This window comes from Oncorhynchus kisutch, linkage group LG15, assembly GCF_002021735.2.
Source record: "Oncorhynchus kisutch isolate 150728-3 linkage group LG15, Okis_V2, whole genome shotgun sequence".
Lineage (NCBI taxonomy): Eukaryota > Metazoa > Chordata > Actinopteri > Salmoniformes > Salmonidae > Oncorhynchus > Oncorhynchus kisutch.
The window spans coordinates 83,072,290-83,085,722 of NC_034188.2; the positions used below are offsets into that span (position 1 = coordinate 83,072,290).

At 46.1% G+C, this 13,433-nt stretch overlaps 1 pseudogene; it reads left to right on the forward strand.

The window, feature by feature from the left end:
- The window catches only part of LOC109880075 (acetylcholinesterase-like), an 83,864-nt pseudogene extending 74,470 nt beyond the window's left edge, over positions 1-9,394 (forward strand).
- Positions 9,395-13,433: the final 4,039 nt, after the last annotated feature.

Genomic DNA, 13,433 nt, shown 5'->3' on the forward strand with positions numbered 1-13,433 from the left:
GAGAAGGGTGGGGAGGAGAAGAGCGGGGAGGAGAAGGGCGGGGAGGAGAAGGGTGGGGAGGAGAAGGGTGGGGAGTAGAAGAGCGGGGAGGAGAAGGGTGGGGAGTTGTAGAGAGGGGAGTAGAAGAGAGGGGAGTAGAAGAGAGGGGAGTAGAAGGAGGGGAGTAGAAGAGTGGGGAGGAGAAGGGCGGGGAGTAGAAGGGTGGGGAGGAGAATGGTGGGGAGTAGAAGGGTGGGGAGGAGAAGAGAGGGGAGGGGAGGGTAAAATAAGATGGTGGAGGAGAGAGGGGAGTAGAAGAGAGGGGAGTAGAAGGGTGTGGGGAGTAGAAGAGAGGAGAGTAGAAGAGAGGGGAGTAGAAGGGTGGGGAGTAGAAGAGAGGGGAGTAGAAGGGTGGGGAGTAGAAGAGAAGGGAGGAGAAGGGTGGGGAGTAGAAGGGTGGGGAGTAGAAGAGAGGGGAGTAGAAGTGTGGGGAGGAGAAGAGTGGGGAGTAGAAGGGTGGGGAGTAGAAGAGCAGGGAGGAGAAGGGCGGGGAGGAGAAGGGTGGGGAGGAGAAGAGCGAGGATGAGAAGAGGGGAGTAGAGGGAAGGAGAAGAGAGGGGAGGAGAGGAGAGGAGAAGAGAGGGGAGGAAAGGAGAGAAAAGGGGAGAGGGATGGAGAAGAGAAGGGAAGTGTGGGGAAGAAAGGGGAGGAGAAGAGAGGGGAGGAGAGGGAAGGAGACTAGAGAGGAGGAGAATAGCGAGGGTAGAAGAGAGGGGAGGAGAAGGGTAGAAGGAGAATGTGGAGGAGAGGGATGGAGAAGAGGGGAGGAGAAGAGTGGGGAGCAGAAGAGAGGTGGGGGAGATAGGGAAGGAGAAGAGTGGGGAGTAGAAGAGTGAGCTGTAGAAGAGAAGGGAGGAGCAGAGATGGGAGGAGTAGGGCGGGGAGGAGAAGAGAGGGGAAGAGAAGAGCAGGGAGGAGAAGAGAGGGGAAGGAGCAGAGGTCGAGGGGAGAAGAGGGGAGGAGATGAGAAGGGAGGAGAAGAGCAGGGAGGAGAAGAGAGGGGAAGAGAGGGGAGGGAAGGAGAACAGAGGGAAAGAGAGGGGAGGAAAAAGAGGCAAGGAGAGGGGAGGAGACAGGCGGGGAAGAGAGGGGAAGAGAAAATAAAAGTCTAAATACAATTTAAATATGCATGTTTTTTGTGGGAGAGGCAGATACAATTGAAGTCGGAAGTTTACATACTTCTAAGCCAAATACATTGAAACTCAATTCCTGACATTTAATCCTAGTTAAAATTCCGTTTTAGGTCAGTTAGGATCACCACTTTATTTTAAGAATGTGAAATGTCAGAATAATAATAGAGAGGATGATTTATTTCAGATTTTATTCATTTTAATCACATTCACAGTGGGTCAGAAGTTTACATACACTCAATTAGTATTTGGTAGCATTGCCTTTAAATTGTTTAACTTGGGTCAAATGTTTTGGGTAGCCTTCCACAAGCTTCCCACAATAAGTTGGTTGAATTTTGGCCCATTCCTCCTGACCGAGCTGGTGTAACTGAGTCAGGTTTGTAGGCCTCCTTGCTCGAACACGCTTTTCAGTTCTGCACACAAATTTCCTATAGGATTGAGGTCAGGGCTTAGTGATAGACACTCCAATACCTTGACTTTGTTGTCCATCCTAGGGCTGAATACTGCCCCCTTTGGAGGAAGTGCGTGCCCATAGTAAACTGAAAATATTTTTTTCCAAAATTGCTAATATATGCATATAATAATTATTATTGAATAGAAAACCGTTTAAATGATGTCTGTATGTAAAGCAGAACTCCCAGGGCAGCCTTTCTTCCAAACACCCTCTTCTCAACAGCAAAGTTGGGACAACTTTGACGTCATCGCCCCCACCCTTCCCAACCAGCTATGGATCCATGAACAGTTTCTATGTGTTCAGCGCGGTCTGCTTTCAAATGACGCGTTCTTTGTTAGAATCTAGCGCGCCCCCGTCCTTTGGCGGGAGAAAACATTCAGGTCACGCGAAAATACAGGCACTCTATTGCACGCGTCGGACACTTTTTCCATGAAGCACCAATTGACTTCGGTTTGTCTGTTAGCGCTGATCTTTGTTTTACACGATTAAAGCATCCTAATGCTCGATTCTGCACTTAGTTTGACCAGTTTAGTCGACATATAATATGTAATTTTGAAGTTTTGATGCGCAAGAGTGCGGGACCAGAAGTCATTTTGGGTGCATTTCAGCTGAAGCTGTTAGCATATGCTAATACAGGGACACACAACTTGAAACCAAACGATGTATTGGGTAAGTATAACTCCTTCCACGTCTTCTGATCGAAGAACATCAAAGGTAAGGGAATATATATGTGGTTCATTTTGGGTTTCTGTGCTCTCCAAACGTAGAGGAGACATACAGCTAATATCTGAGCGCCGCCTCATATTATAGCCTAGTGAACGAATTCTGTAACGTTAAAAATAAATGTAACACAGCGGTTGCATTAAGAAGTGTATCTTTGTAACTATATGTAGAACATGTATATTTAGTCATGTGTATTGCTTGTTATCTGACGTTATCTGTCGGAGCTATCATTTCTCTGGACATTTGAGTAGCATTTTTCAAAAATCTCGTCATTGTAAACAGAGATTTATGGATATAAATAGCATATTCTTGAAAAAAAAAATGTATTGTATAACATCTCCTATTACTGTCATCTGATGAAGATTTTCAAAAGGTTAGTGAATGATTTATTTTTTAATCCTGCTTTTATAATTTTATATTTTCTGGGACAAAATGGCCGCCTCAGGTCTTTTGTTTCGGTGGTGGTCTAATATAAATGTGTGGTGTGTTTTCGCCGTAAAACATTTTAGAAATCTGACTTGCTGGGTAGATGAACAAGGTGTTTATCTTTCATTTGAGCTATTGGACTTGTATAGGTGTGGAGGTTAAATATTTCTAAGGATATTTTTTCGCATTTTGCGTTATGGTAATGAGCTGAGCCTGTAGTCACGCTCCCTGATCCGGTATCGGTAGGATCAAGAGGTTAACCTCTCTGGGATATGTGGGATACGAAAGCAAACGATGCTATTACCTGAGGATAGCACCTCCGCAGAAATAAAAAATATAATTCATGCCTTACCTTTGATGAGCTTCTTTTGTTGGCACTCCATTATGTCCCATAAACATCACAAATTTTCCTTTTGTTCGATTAATTCTGTCGATATATATCCAAAATGTCCATTTATTGGCGCGTTTGATCCAGAAAAACACCGGTTCCAACTTGCGCAACGTGACTAGAAAATATCTCAAAAGTTACCTGTAAACTTTGCCAAAACATTTCAAACTACTTAACTACAGCTTTAAAACCTCTTTGGGATAGGGGGCAGCATTTTCACTTTTGGATAAATAGCGTGCCCAAATTCAACTTCCTGCTACTCATGCCACGAATATAAGATATGCATAGTATTAGTAGATTTGGATAGTAAACACTCTGAAGTTTCTAAAACTGTTTAAATTATGTCTGTGATTATAACAGAACTTATGTAGCAGGCAAAACCCAGAGGACTAACCGTTCAGATTTTATTTAATTTTTTAGAACTCTGTCTGTACAGTGAGTTCTCGTTGGCAAACAATATTTCTTAGGAGCTGGTTTTCAGTTCCTACCGCTTCCACTGGATGTCACCAGTCTTTGGAATTTGGTTCTCCATGAGAGTGTTCATGGAGCGTCTGTGCGTCTCGGTCAGCCTGACCTCCGTTTATCACCCCGAGAGTAATGGGTAGGTGGGGAGAGAGAACCAGGAGGTGGGTAGGTTTCTGCGGTCGTATTGCCAGGACCGGCCCAGGGAGTGGTCTTGGTACGTCCCATGGGCAGAGTTGGCCCAAAACTCACTCTGTCACTCCTCGACGAACCTATCACCATTTCAGTGTGTGTTGGGCTACCAGCCGGTCCTGGCATCTTGGCATCCGAGTCAGACTGAGGCTCCTGCGGTGGAGGAGTGGGTGCAGCGCTCCAAGGAGACCTGGAGGGCCGTCCAGGAAGCCAGTGGACGGCAGAAGAGGAGCGCAGTGAGGCCCCCGTGTCTCTCGACCCGAAACCTACCCTTCCGCTTGCCCTGCCGGAAGCTGGGGCCGCAGTGTGTGGGGCCCTTCAAAGTCCTGAGAAGGATAAAAGAGGTGTGTTATCGATTACAACTCCCTTCCTATTATCGTATTAACCCCTCGTTTCATGTGTCTCTCCTCAGGCCAGTGGTAGCAGGTCCCCTGCAGGACGGTGAGGTTCCGGAGGTCCCTCCGCCCCCTCTGGACATCGAGGGGTCCCCGGCGTACACGATATGGGCCATTCTTGACTCAAGACGCTGGGTGAGGGGCCTGCAGTACCTCGTGGACTGGGAGGGGAAGTGTCCGGAGGAGAGGTGCTGGGTACCGGGACATTTTGGACCCGTCACTGTTAAGGGATTTCCTCCATCCGGATCGGCATGCGCCTCGCCCTCCGGGTCGCCCTCGAGGCCGGTGTCGGCTCGCTGTGGGAGCCGCGCGTCAGGGGGGTGGTACTGTCACGACTCCTACCGAAGGTGGCTCCCCCTCCTGTTCGGGTGGCTCTCAGCGGTCGTCGTCACCGGCCTACTAGCTGCCACTGATCCCTTTTCCCCCTTTTCTGTTTATTAGTTGCACCTCTGTGTGTAGTTTAGGATAATTGGTTGGGCTTTATTTACCAGCCGGCCCGCCTGGTGTTTAATCTATTGATCGAATTAAATGAATAGTTAGACTTTTAAGCCCTTCCAGCCTGTATTTGAAGTTTTATAGTGATGGCTCACATTTTAAATGATATACTAGGCCTTCACGGTATGTCTCATGTGATATGATCACCTGTTCTTTGGGGAATTTATCATCAATAAAATGTTTCTCGCGTGGGGATGTTGTTGTCTTTTGATTTCAGGGAGAGACGTATGCCTTTCCATGAAATGGCAACACATTTGGCCTGATGTGGACCATAGGTGGGTGTCCAAGGCATTGTTCGGTTGGTCGGGGAATGAGATTCCAGAGATGGACTTTGCCAGGGTTGACAAAATGAGGTAGGATCGCTCTCCACCACCATCTGCAGTTCAGTAGAGATGCAGAGGTACTTTTCCCGTCCTCTGCTGCTCTGGATGCCCAGGAAGCTCTGGCAGGTTCAGCTGTATTGCCCACATTCTGTGCAGTAGGAAGGTCATCAGTTGGAACATATGGTTCCTTACACTGTTACACGCAAATTCACTGGTAATGTCAATATCATTTCATTAATAATTTAATTCAGACTTTATATTTAATACAAAAAGCAACACATTTCTCTTTGTGAAATGTTATTATTGAATTATTCCATTCTCAGTCCGGTGTATTCTCATATATATATATATATATATATATGTATATATATATATATATTGTTTTCTTTAGAGGAGCTGATAGGTTTGGAGTACCTCTTCGATCAGACTGGTTTGGTGCTGCAGGATTACAAGGCTGCCATTGAGGAACTAGAGACAGGTGTTCCTGATTTCCAAGGGGAGGATGATGAGGGCTTTGTGGAGCTTGTGGAAGTTCAGGACCTGACAGTTCCAGTGCTGGAGACAGCCCTGCCTCTTGTTGGCACCTTTCATCCTACTCCCACCCCCTCTATCAGCATCCAGTCCACAGCTGCATCAGTCAGTTCCCTGTCCTCCACACCTGTGCTCATCAGTCCCTTGTCCTACGTTCCTGTTTGGGCTAACGCTATCCTTAGTCCATGTACCATGAAGTTATTTTTAAAGTGTGAATTGGCTCTCACTCCATCTAAAGTATTGGGATGATGAAATGTTTAGTTGTTTTGGCTCTGTACTCCATCACTTTGGATTTGAAATGATACAAAGTGCAGACTGTCAGCTTTAATTTAAGGGTATTTTCATCCATATTACAGCACTTTTTGTACATAGTCCCACAGTTACATAGTAATTTAAGAGGAACCAAAAGTATTGGGATAAATTCACGTATGTGTATTAAAGTAGTCCAAAGTTTAGTATTGAGTTCCATATTCCTTGCATGTAATAATTACATCAAGTTTGTGGCTACAAACATTTTCTCGTTGTTTTGGTTGTGATTCATATTATTTTGTGCCCAATAGAAATGACTGAAAAATCAGGTATTGTCATTTTGGAGTCACTAATGGAATTAAGAATAGAATATGTTTCTAAACATTTCTACATTAATCAAAATCAAATAAAATGTTATTGGTCACATACACATGGTTAGCAGATGTTAATTCGAGTGTAGCGAAATGCTTGTGCTTCTAGTTCCGACAATGCAGTGAAATCAAACAAGTAATCTAACAATTTCACAACAAATACCTTTACAAGTGTAAAGGAATGAATAAGGATATGTACATAAAGAACATAGAGATGAGCGATGGCAGAACGGCGATGATGTGATGGTACAGAGCAGCATAGGCAAGATGCAGTAGGTGGTATAGAGTACAGTATATACATTTGAGATAAGTATGTAGGGTATGTAAGCATTACATAAAGTGACATAGTTTAAAGTGGCTAGAGATACATTTATTGTATCCAATGTTTTATTATTAAAGTGGCTAGAGAGGAATTAGTATGTTGGCAGCAGCCACTCAATGTTGGTGATGGCTGTTTAACAGTCTGATGGCCTTGAGATAGAAGCTGTTTTTCAGTCTCTCAGTCCCCGCTTTGATGCACCTGCACTGACCTCACCTTCTGAATGATAGTGAGGTGAACAGGCAGTGGCTCTTGTCCTTGATGATCTTCAAATCAAATCAAATCAAATTTTATTTGTCACATACACATGGTTAGCAGATGTTAATGCGAGTGTAGCGAAATCCTTGTGCTTCTAGTTCCGACAATGCAGTAATAACCAACAAGTAATCTAACTAACAATTCCAAAACTACTGTCTTATACACAGTGTAAGGGGATAAAGAATATGTACATAAGGATATATGAATGAGTGATGGTACAGAGCAGCATAGGCAAGATACAGTAGATGGTATCGAGTACAGTATATACATATGAGATGAGTATGTAAGCAAAGTGGCATAGTTAAAGTGGCTAGTGATACATGTATTACATAAGGATGCAGTCGATGATATAGAGTACAGTATATACGTATGCATATGAGATGAATAATGTAGGGTAAGTAACATTATATAAGGTAGCATTGTTTAAAGTGGCTAGTGATATATTTACATCATTTCCCATCAATTCCCATTATTAAAGTGGCTGGAGTTGAGTCAGTGTCAGTGTCAGTGTGTTGGCAGCAGCCACTCAATGTTAGTGGTGGCTGTTTAACAGTCTGATGGCCTTGAGATAGAAGCTGTTTTTCAGTCTCTCGGTCCCAGCTTTGATGCACCTGTACTGACCTCGCCTTCTGGATGATAGCGGGGTGAACAGGCAGTGGCTCGGGTGGTTGATGTCCTTGATGATCTTTATGGCCTTCCTGTAACATCGGGTGGTGTAGGTGTCCTGGAGGGCAGGTAGTTTGCCCCCGGTGATGCATTGTGCAGACCTCACTACCCTCTGGAGAGCCTTACGGTTGTGGGCGGAGCAGTTGCCGTACCAGGCGGTGATACAGCCCGCCAGGATGCTCTCGATTGTGCATCTGTAGAAGTTTGTGAGTGCTTTTGGTGACAAGCCGAATTTCTTCAGCCTCCTGAGGTTGAAGAGGTGCTGTTGCGCCTTCTTCACCACGCTGTCTGTGTGGGTGGACCATTTCAGTTTGTCCGTGATGTGTATGCTGAGAAACTTAAAACTTTCCACCTTCTCCACTACTGTCCCGTCGATGTGGATAGAGGGCTGCTCCCTCTGCTGTTTCCTGAAGTCCACGATCATCTCCTTTGTTTTGTTGACATTGAGTGTGAGGTTATTTCCTGACACCACACTCCGAGGGCCCTCACCTCCTCCCTGTAGGCTGTCTCGTCATTCTTGGTAATCAAGCCTACCACTGTAGTCTCATCTGCAAACTTGATGATTGAGTTAGAGGCGTGCATGGCCACACAGTCATGGGTGAACAGGGAGTACAGGAGAGGGCTGAGAACGCACCCTTGTGGGCCCACAGTGTTGAGGATCAGCGGGGTGGAAATGTTGTTTCCTACCCTCACCACCTGGGGGCGACCCGTCAGGTAATCCAGTACCCAGTTCTACAGGGCGGGGTCGAGACCCAGGGTCTCGAGCCTAATGACGAGTTTGGAGGGTACTATGGTGTTAAATGCTGAGCTGTAGTCGATGAACAGCATTCTTACATAGGTATTCCTCTTGTCCAGATGGATTAGGGCAGTATGCGGTGTGATTGCGATTGCATTGTCTGTGGACCTATTGGGGCGGTAAGCAGGTAGGAGTCGGTCTAGGGTGTCAAGCAGGGTGGTGGTGATATGGTCCTTGACTAGTCTCTCAAAGCACTTCATGATGACGGAAGTGAGTGCTACGGGGGGATAGTCATAACTCAGTAACCTTAGCTTTCTTGGGGACAGGAACAATGGTGGCCCTCTTGAAGCATGTGGGAACAGCAGACTGGGATAAGGCTTGATTGAATATGTCTGTAAACATGCCAGCCAGCTGGTCTGCGCATGCTCTGAGGACATGGCTAGGGATGCCATCTGGGTCGGCAGCCTTGCGAGGGTTAACACATTTAAATGTTTTACTCACGTTGGCTGCAGTGAAGGAGAGTCCGCAGGTCTTGGTAACGGGCCGTGTCCGTGGCAAAGTATTATCCTCAAAGCGAGCAAAGAAGATGTTTAGTTTATCTGGGAGCAAGACATTGTGGTCCGCGACGGGGCTGGTTTTCTTATTGTAATCCGTGATTGACTGTAGACCCTGCCACATACCTCTCGTGTCTGAGCCGTTGAATTCCACTGTTTACACCCAGCTGTATTCTGTATATATGATGATTAAAATTGGATTTGATTTAATTGGTTTTGATTTTTGACCGTAAGGATGCTTGCCATTTCAGGAGACAGTTATAAAAGACAGTACTCCAGGGATATTTATCGCTGGATAAATTTGGCCAGGAGCGCTGTACTGCCCCGAGTTGGTAACCCAGCAACAAGGCAGTTGAGCCTTTAGAGATAGCAGACCTTCATGTAGGTTGTTGAAAATGCTCTGTGGTATGCTGGGTATTTGGTGGCATTCATGAAGAGTGATGCAAAAAACATCCTGTAAATCAGTTGACTTTGAAGGAGTCCCACCTTCCAACCTGCAGTCCTTACCTCTAACAGCATCAGTCCTCTGCTCCTGTACGGACTACTCCACCACCAGCTGTTCTCTGTTCATGATCTCCACACCTGTGCCCGGCTAGGCCTCTGTCCGTGCCCTCGACACCCATGCCCGACACCTGTGCCCTGCTGGGCCTCTGTTCATGATCTCCACACCTGTGCCCGGCTAGGCCTCTGTCCGTGCCCTCGACACCCATGCCCGACACCTGTGCCCTGCTGGGCCTCTGTTCATGATCTCCACACCTATACCCGGCTGGGCCTCTGTTCATGATCTCCACACCTGTGCCCGGGTGACACTCAGTCAGTCCCGTCCTCTGCTCCTTACGGGCTGGGCAGTCTGATGGATCCAGCGATCAGTCGCTCTCCGTTTTCAGATAATGGTATATTTTTTAATTATTTGTGTTCAGTTGTTTGTCCCTCTGTGGTGTTTATTTAACTGTATAAACAGCATCATTTGTCATTGATGTATTACTCAACAGAATTCTCCCCTTCCTCTTAATTCACTCTGAGCACAAAAGCCCTTAGCTGAATTCTCTAATTACATTTGTTCAATTAATGTCAGTCTTTGAATGCTCCATTGTATAAACTATTTAATTTTCCTGCTTGTGTGCCTTGTGCACTGATTTCAAACAATTAGAGTAAATTTGTCATCTCACGTCTTTCTCCAATTATGTGTCTTCAGTTACTTCCTTCATTTACAATCAACACAACTTCGCCAACATTACGTTTTCAATGTGAATTTATCAATTAAGTAATTTCTCTTATTTGAGATAAACAAGATTTAACTCCTGTGGTGTTTAGGCTTAACACATGCAGGCTACCCTTCTATGAATTTGAATGCTGAAGAGGGTGAGCGATTATACAGAAAGAGACAGGTTTTCATAACATTAGGGATTAGGGATGACGATGACAGATGTACAGGCTGAGAGGAACGGGGATTGTCGGATGAAGCCCGATACTTTTCTACTCTCAGATTGTCAAGGTAAGGAAAGGAAAGCATTAAAAACGATTCAAGGCTAAATGCAGCAGCCGTGTTGGGATTCAATACAGGCTCGGCATTGGCGAGTATGTTCATTCTTGGTAGAAAATTACCCCCAAATTCACTACACTCCTTAATTCCCGGTGTTGCAACCTCAACTGATGAACTATATCCTGAACACAGGGTTCAATCCACCGGTAGTAGCCTACCTGGTGGTAGACGTGCTAGCATCTAATAATGTTGCATTTGCCTGAGTCAGTAAGAATAGTGATGGTGGAAATTGGTGCAGATAAATTTGACTGACGGTGTTGATATCCACTCATCATGATATATTACACATCATAATTAATACCAATACATAAATATAATTGTATTTCTTTAAACGTGCATACAACATTGTGTCAATTAATCATAAAGTCATAAAACATTGAATTACCCATAACCACATTTTTGTTTTACATTTACTAACTATCACTCAATATCTTTGGTTATCCTCATTAAATGTATATTTGTTTTGTGAAACCAAATTAACAAACAATCATTGAATGGATTTGAATTTAGTTTTATTAAGTGTTCGTTTCTTTTGTGTCCATTTCAGTAAATCCCAGAATCATTCTATTGAGAAAATTCTAACTACACCGTATTAAAAGGTATGGCTTTCGATTAATGTACTGAAAACCTTATTGAATGAAAACTCCATGCGAAAATCTGTTGACCAGTAAATGGAAGGGTTTTCTGCGGTTTAATTAAATGCATTCATTGCTGGCAAGGGAGCCACACCTGCAAAGCCCATTACGAACTTGCATAAGTCTAAATGGGGACCTATAAGCATACCAACAAAATAACTTATACTATCAAGTGCATTTATGCTTTTACACATATACATTGCATTCAGAAAGTATTCAGACCCCCTGACTTTTTCCACATTTTGTTACATTACAGCCTTATTCTAAAATGGAATACATTAATTGTTTTCCTCATCAATCTACACACAACACCCCATAATGACAAAGCACAAAAAGTGTTTTTTTTTGCAAATGTATTACAAATATAAAAACATAAATAACTTATTAACAGTGGAAGTCGGAAGTTTAAAAACACTTAGGTTGGAGTCATTAAAACTTGTTTTTCAACCACTCCACAATATTCTTGTAAACAAATAATAGCTTTGTCATGTCAGCTAGGACTGTAACGGCGTTCTTCGTTTGTCGAAAGAGAGTCGGACCGAAATGCAGCGTGGTGGTTACTCATGATTTTATTGAAAAAAGTGACGATACATGAAATAACTTATGAATACAAAAAACAACAAACGGAACGTGAAACCTAATACAGCCTATCTGGTGAAACTACACAGAGACAGGAACAATCACCCACCAACCTAATTACAGCCTATCTGGTGAAACTACACAGAGACAGGAACAATCACCCACCAACCAAATTACAGCCTATCTGGTGAAACTACACAGAGACAGGAACAATCACCCACCAAATACAAAGTGAAACTCAGGCTACCTAAATACGGTTCCCAATCAGAGACCACGAGAATCACCTGACTCTGATTGAGAACTGCCTCAGGCAGCCAAGCCTATGCTAGACACACCCCTAATCAGCCACAATCCTAATGCCTACAAAAACCCCAACAAACAATACAATAACCCCATGTCACACCCTGGCCTGACCAAATATATAACGAAAACACAAAATACTATGACCAAGGCGTGACAGAACCCCCCCCCCCCCCAAGGTGCGGACTCCCGGACGCACCTCAAAACCATAGGGAGGGTCCGGGTGGGCGTCTGTCCATGGTAGCGGCTCCGGCTCGGGGCGAGGACCCCACTCCATAAATGTCATAGTTCCTCCCCTTCGCGTCCTGGGATAATCCACCCTCGCCGCCGACCATGGCCTAATAGTCCTCATCCAGAACCCCGCAGAACTGAGGAGCAGCTCGTGACTGAGGGGCATCTCGGGACTGAGGGACAGCTCGGGACTGAGGGACAGCTCGGGACTGAGGGGCAGCCCGGAACTGAGGGGAAGCCCAGTACTGAGAGGAAGCCCAGTACTGAGAGGAAGCCCAGTGCTGAGAGGAAGCCCAGTGCTGAGAGGAAGCTCAGGTAGGTAGTAGGCTCCGGTAGATCCTGGCTGGCTGGCGGATCTGGAAGATTAAGGTTGACTAGCAGATCTGGAAGATTCTGGTTGACAGGCTGATCTGGACGAATCTGGTTGACTGGCAGATCTAGAAGATCATGGCTGACTGGCGGATCTAGCTGCTCTATGCAGACTGACAGCTCTGACTGCTCCATGCAGGCTGACAGCTCCTTGCAGGCTGGCAGCTCTGGCTGCTTCATGCAGACTGACAGCTCTGACTGCTCCATGCAGGCTGACAGCACCCTGCAGACTGGCAGCTCCTTGCAGACTGACAGCTCCTTGCAGACTGACAGCTCCTTGCAGACTGGCAGCTCCTTGCAGACTGACAGCTCTGGGTGCTTCATGCAGACTGACAGCTCTGACTCTTCCATGCAGGCTGACAGCTCCTTGCAGACTGGCAGCTCCTTGCAGACTGACAGCTCCTTGCAGACTGACAGCTCCCTGCAGACTGGCAGCTCCTTGCAGACTGACAGCTCTGACTGCTCCATGCAGGCTGACAGCTCCCTGCAGACTGGCAGCTCCTTGCAGACTGACAGCTCCTTGCAGACTGGCAGCTCCTTGCAGACTGACAGCTCTGACTGCTCCATGCAGGCTGACAGCTCCCTGCAGACTGGCAGCTCCTTGCAGACTGACAGCTCTGACTGCTCTTTGCAGACTGACAGCTCTGGCTGCTTCATGCATACTGACAGCTCCCTGCAGACTGACAGCTCAGGCTGCTTCATGCAGGCAGGAGGCTCCGGCAGCGCTGTAGAGGAGGAAGGCTCTGGAAGCGCTGAACAGGCGGGAGACTCCGACAGCGCAGGAGGGAAGGAAGGCTCTGATAGCGCTGAACAGACAGGAGACTCCCGTAGCGCAGGAGAGGAGAAAGGCTCCGACAGCGCTGGAGAGGCGAGAGACTCCGACAGCGCAGGAGAGGCGAGGCGCACTGTAGGCCTGATGCGTGGTGCTGGCACTGGTGATACTGGAGCGAGGACACGCACAGGAAGCCTGGTGCGGGGAGCTGCTACCGGAGGACTGGTGTGTGGAGGTGGCACTGGATAGACCGGACCGTGCAGGCGCACTGGAGCTCTTGAGCACCAAGCCTG